Below are 6,821 nucleotides of genomic sequence, written 5' to 3'. Positions count from 1 at the left end.
CCCTTCCTGCCTTGATGTCAACTGGCTGCGGCATGAATCCTCTAAAAGTCATGAAACAAAATAAGCCTCTCTTCTTTTAAGTTGTGAGTGTGGATATTGTGTCTTAGTGATCAAGAAAGTGACTAGGGTATTTAACAGAATTTCAGTGACTCTATATTATACAATTATATTCAATCATAATTTATCTTATAAAATTGCCCAGCCAACGTTTCTTCCCTGTCATATCATCTATATTACTCTTCTACATTAATGTCTTAATTACTTTTCTTGTTGCTGGAGAAAATATCCAACATCCACAAGTTAAAGGAGAAAAGGCTTATTTTAACTCAATTTATACAGGTTTCAATCCATAGTTGGCTGGTTCCAAGGCAGAGTAGCAAGGCAGAGGGGCATGGCAAAGCAGAAACAGGCCACGGCAGGCAAGCAGGAGGCAGTAAAGCAGGTAGCCTCCCTTTCCTTTAATTCCATTCAGGATACAAATGCACTGATTGGGGCTGGTTAGCTCAGTGGTTTTACCACCTACCTCACAAGCTTAAGATTCCAAGTTGGATCCCTGGGACCAAAACAACAACAACAAAAACAAACAAACAAACAAATATATTGATTGGTGCCACTTAAACCAAGGTGGGCCTTTACATTATTCATATCCAGAATTATGCTAAACCAATCAGTATACTAATTTAGTTATCACATACTCAATCTATATTCACACACCCTATATCCAGCCATGAGTGAGAGCCCTTCCTCTGAGGTTATGAGGCTATGAGAGGATGTCTAGATATTTGCTGTAAGAAGTCATATCACAAGTCTCTTCAGAGTCTACATTCCCTGACTTCCAAATTTTTATTCAGATATTTTTCCATGTACTACAGCTCATACCACATCTTTCCTACTTCAGTTTATCAAACTTCCATTATTTTGTCAAGGTCTAGTGTAGTCATCCTTCCTCTGCTGTTTTCCTAACATTTGCACATCAATCTGATATTCTCCCAGTTTAGTCAGTCTCTGTGTATTAAACAACAGAAAATGACTTACATCCCACCTCACGATTCATTGCCATGAATAGGGGTTATTGGGTTTCTTTTTTTCACTGTATATTATTTTCCCATCTCCCAGAAGCTGATTTTCAAGAATACAGAATATTAGCTGCTTGGTATCACAAACAAGTAACTAATATACCTTCTGTTTCTATTAGTTCTTTTCTGCCAGTATTTCCCAGGAGTTTTTAGCTATGAAATGCTCTTTCAAAAACAAAACCAAGGAAAAGAAGGAAAGAATTACACACTGGGCACCTAATGGAAAATTATTTTATTATGTAGAGAGATGTTACCATACATAAGTGCACACACGATGTTACATTTTATTATATTGTGTATTGTTACCTGAAAAAAACTCAAGCTACTTTTTAAAAGAGTCCAGAATATTACTTTCAGTTTTTTTAATACAACAAAAGCAGTTCCCAAAATTCAGTCATGCTCAATTTCCCCAGTCCAAAAATAAATACATAGGTAAAACTGATTAAAGTAGTTTATTACATTGAATATTCAATATCAAAAGGATACTTTGTATATTCAGTGTTTGTAGATTGCTGTATCTTTGTGTATCTTTCTTTGTGTACATGTTTTAGTAAGTAATTTTAAAAATGAGGATACTGCTTAGGAGTAAGTGGACTGAGAGGGAAAGATACCAAAGAGAAATTTGGATTGTAACAAAAGGTGAAAGATAATTAATGAAAAGGTTGACGACTATATTTTTTCCTATCTTTGCTGTACATATTCTTATTTTCTAAATCCAACAGAACTATAAATTCATCAAGCAAATTTCATGCCTGGCAATGGAGAGCCATGAAAAACTTCTATGCCAATAACAGTCAAAAAGCTCAACAACAACAACAAAAAATGTTTGAAATCACTAGAGAATTACCAAAGTGATAGGGATGTACAATCTAGAATAACAGAAAAGTAAAACACAGCGACACTGGAATTTATAACAATTTCTGAAGCAAAGCTGATGACTGAAAAATTAAGATAGTAAGTTAATTTTCAATAATCTCAGAAGTAGAGCAAGGCATTGTTGTTAATGAGGCGTCCTGGTAAACACTGAATTTTCATTTAATCCCAATAGTGCTACCCTCCAGAAAAAGAGTAAAATAATTCTGACAAGAGTGAGTGCATTCTTACATAATCTTAATTCTTTAGAATTAGAGACAATCTGCCTAGGCTGCCTGCTGAAAGAAAAATTTAATTTTCCATCCAAAGACAAACTTATCCAACATTTACATATAAAATTTTCTAAAGAAAATGCCTAGCAGGGCCAGGGATTTAGGTCAGTGGTGCCACCTCCTACCACGCAAGCTCGGGGTCCTGAGTTCGATCCCTGGTACCAAAAAGAAAAAAAGAAAAAATAAACAGAGAGAGAGAGAAAATGCCTAGCAATTAACCAAACTAACCAGGGCTTTAAAAAAAACAAGTCCGATGTTGTGACTCAGTGTTACAATACATGTTTAACACATTTACAGTGCTGGATTCAATCTCCAGCTTCACTAAATAAATAAATAGAAAAAAGAAAGAAAGAAATCAAAATATAAGTGAAACAATAAGAATTTGGAACATGGATTCAATCTCCAGCTTCACTAAATAAATAAATAGAAAAAAGAAAGAAAGAAATCAAAATATAGTGAAACAATAAGAATTTGGAACATTTATTTTTTTTCTTTTTGTTGAGTTTATTGATACAATCTAGGTATACAATACAGTTACATTCATCATTGGGATTCTGTACCTTTACATAGTAGGTCTTGATTCTCATTTTTCCCCTTGTCCCTGCCCTCCCTTCACCCCCTCCTCCCCTCCCCATTTACAAACACTTTATTTCCATTTTTTCAGTTCCTCATATTTTTTTCCTCTCCCTTATTACCTTTCCCCCACCCTTCCCACTTTCCCTACACCTTTAGCCCTTTACTTCCTATTTCACATTATTAATTATCTCATTAGGATCCTATGTACTATTATAGTTTTTCACACAAAAGAAACTATTCGGTATTTCAGTTAAAGAAATCTCTGTATGAACATTAAAAATAGGGAATCCTAAAATAAAACTAAAAAGGAAAGTAAAAGAGAAAAGGCAATGATGTAACATTAAAATAATCCTTAATTCTGGCGATGAAAATGGTCCATGAACATAGTTAAATTGCTTCTCGCTCTTATAGTCTTATCTTATTCTTGTTTTCATTATTTAGAGAATACCTTATTAGTTTCTGTAATCAAGGCCACATAGATATGACCTTACATATTTAGTAAGATGTGTTACCCCTGTATACATAGAAAAAAAATAAAAAATAAAAATAAAAAAAATTAACATTTCTAGACCAATATGGCTGTCTATTTCTGTACAATGCCAACTCAACACAGTAAATTTGGGATGACTTTTTGCAAAATTGGCAGCACCGTTAAAGTTTCCCAAAATTTAATTTATACATATATATTATATATATATATATTTAAATTTATATAAAAAGACTAATAATAGCCGTACATAATGCATCAATATCATCAGCAGCTTTTCCAGGTTCTGTAGTTATCTGAACAAAATTATAGACATTCAGCACATTCCATTAAGAAAAACAAAATATCTTATACCTGCTTTATGATACATAGTAGGGACCGTGCTTTATCAGAGCTAGATTTAATGATATTACTCTAGAATGTTCTCTTTCCAGATGATGATTAAGATGCTAATAAAAAAAATGGTGCCAGGTACCACAACAACAGAACTTTGTTGTTTTCTGGATATTATTCTTTTCTTTGTTTCTTTTTCTTTTTTTTAATGGAATTTGGAACATTTAAAAAAATCAAACATACTTAAAAGCTCAAGTTTTCTAACACTTTTATTGAAGATTACCTTTCCTCTATTGAAATAATTTTGCAGAATATTTTGAGAATATTTTGGAATGATTTAGTCTGTTCAGTTTTTCTGTATATCTATAACACCATCATATCATACACTCATGGCTGTTGCAGTTATATAGCAGGAGTTAAGAGTATTTTTTTCTTCAAAACTGTTTTCCATTTTCTTTCTCTTTTCCTTACCACAAAACTGTTGTTTTATTCATTACTTCACACTATTGTTTTGCTTTATTTTTATCTACATTGTTTCTAATAAGAAATCATTCTCAAAAAGGAGAACCAAGACCTGTCGTGTAAAGGTACAAGATCACAATAATGAATGTAACTGTACTGTATACCTAAAATGTACCAATAAACTTAATAAGATAAAAAAAGAAATCCATTCTCCTTATCATGATTCCTTTATACATTATCTTTTTCTCCTTATTTTAAAAGCATTTTTATTTATTATTGATAACAGGCAATTGACGATTTTTATATATCTTGTCATAATCCTCTCCCTTTTCTTGTGCTTCAGTTTCACTGAGATTTTTGAATCTGTGTTGTTATTTTAAATGTAAGTTGGAATGTTTTTAGCTTTCACTTCATTGAATAATTTTTGGAACTCTTCCTTTCTCCAGGGACTTGAATTACACATATGTTAGGCTGCTTGATTTTTTTCACAGTTCACTGATTTATTTTTACTGTAATTTGTGGATTTTTAAAAAATTTATTTTTGTATTAGTACATGTTATCCTTTTTCCTTTTCACTGGTTTATTTTGCCATGTTACCAAGTCTGTTTTATTCTACACTATATAATCTACATATTTACTATTTTAGACCTTACCATGTTTTCTTTTAAAATTTAAAAGTATTTTAGTACTTTCTGTGTCTATACTTTTAACATATAGAATGCAGTTATAACTTTAATTTCCTTGTATTTCTAACATCTGTATAAATTCTAATATAGTTTCAATTAAGGAATTGTTCTACTACTTAGAATCATACTTCCCACTTCTTTCTGGACCCTGTAATTTTTTTAATTGCATGCTATGAGCTTTTTATCTTGTTGGGTACTGAATATTTTGGCATTTATATAAATATTCTTAATATTTTTTCTGAGACACATCTAAGGCATTAGGAATGCATGTGTTATGATTTATATCTAGATTTTCACACAAAGTCTCGAGTTCATTGGTGGGGCTTTTGGGAGTGACTGAATTATGAGTGTGTGGTAATGGATTAGTCCACTTATTAGTTTAATATAATTCTGGTTGTGGGTGATGCATTTAGTAAAGAGGGAATACCTACCCTAGGTGTGGGTATCACCAAACAACAGTGTTGGAGCCTGATAGAAAAAAGGGAAAAGAAAAAGGAAGTCTCACTTCTCTCTGCCTTCCTTGCCATGAGATGTTTCTCCTCTGTGTGCTGCCCTGCCTGGGAGTCAGCTGATTATGAACTGAAACCATGACAAACTGTGAGCTAAAATAAACCTTTTCTCCTTTAACTTGTGGGAATTGGGCATTTTGTTCCAGCAATAAGAAAGTAAGTAAGACACCATTTGATCTTGAGTTCTCTTTTAAGATCTGTTCAGTGAAAACAGACCAACATTGAACTAATCATTAATTACTTTTCAGTATGAAGGGAAGATTGAATGCCCCACCCAATAATGCACCAATATTGATGTTTTCCAGTCTCGCTAGTAGGAACAAAATAATCTTGTCCTTTCTGAGCACTGAAAGATATTTCTTTTACTCAGTTTGGATGATTCCTTCCCCAGTTTCAGGTTTCTTTACAAGTGTGCACTGATCAGTAGTTAGCTGAGCGACTCATCCTCTGTGAGGGTCTCAGTTTAAGTTCTCAGCTCTCAAGATCCACTGGGTTCCCCTCCTGATTTAACAATGTAAACTTTCAAATAGTAATCCCTGGTCTATGAAGGTCTCACTTCATCTCTTTCCAACATTTCAGGGATCATTCTTTCATTACTTGGTGTCTAGTGCTTTGAAATGCAAACATATACGTTTTGTTATTGTTTCCTACAGTAAAGTAAATCTTATCATTGTTGTTATATCTTGGAGGAAAATAAGTGTCCTTTCAGCAATGTAAATACAGCAATACAGAGGACTTAAATGGAATCTTTTTATAAAGAATACTGAGTTAAATTTTAATACCTCCTGCCATGTAAGGAAATAAAATCCAAGTTGAATGTATGTATAAATTCCAATAATGAAATGATATTTTCTAAAATATAACATGAAAGAATATATCCATAACCTTGGAGTAAATAAAAATGCATCCAATTGTGCACATGTAACACTGACCATGAAGTAAGCTATCAATATTTAGGAATATTTTTCTACCTGAAAAACATGATTAAAGGAAAAAAAGAAAGTAGAAGAAGATAGTTTGAAAAATCTATGAGAAGTGATGTATATCTACAATTCCCGTATGTTAATAAGGAAGTAAATGGAAATTTATAATGAGATATAATTACATATTTGCCAGAATGATAGAAATTAAGATAACTAAGAAATTTTGATGAGAATGTGGAAAAACAGGAATCACTATATATTACTAGTAAAAGCATAAATTATAAAACTGTCTTTGAACACGCTGGCCTTATACACAAATTTGATCAGACACATAACCCAGTAATCCAGTAATTTAACTTTTAGATATATATTTATAAGAAATATGGACACATATGTACAAAAGTACTTGAACAAGTATACTGATGAATCTTCATAATAGCAAAATATAGGACAAAATAAAACATCATTAACTAGTAAGTAGCACAAAAGCTACAATCCCTTTTTTTAACTTCATTTGTTTGATAAACAAATGAAATATCATGGCAACTATAAAAATAAGGTAAAAATATACCTGAGATTGATCGATTGAGGACCATTGATTGTGTGGCAGCTGCATATATATAT

The sequence above is a fragment of the Fukomys damarensis genome, unplaced genomic scaffold, assembly GCF_012274545.1.
Source record: "Fukomys damarensis isolate Sample0158 unplaced genomic scaffold, DMR_v1.0_HiC HiC_scaffold_2, whole genome shotgun sequence".
Classification (NCBI taxonomy): domain Eukaryota; kingdom Metazoa; phylum Chordata; class Mammalia; order Rodentia; family Bathyergidae; genus Fukomys; species Fukomys damarensis.
Note: the sequence above shows the minus strand (reverse complement) of the source record.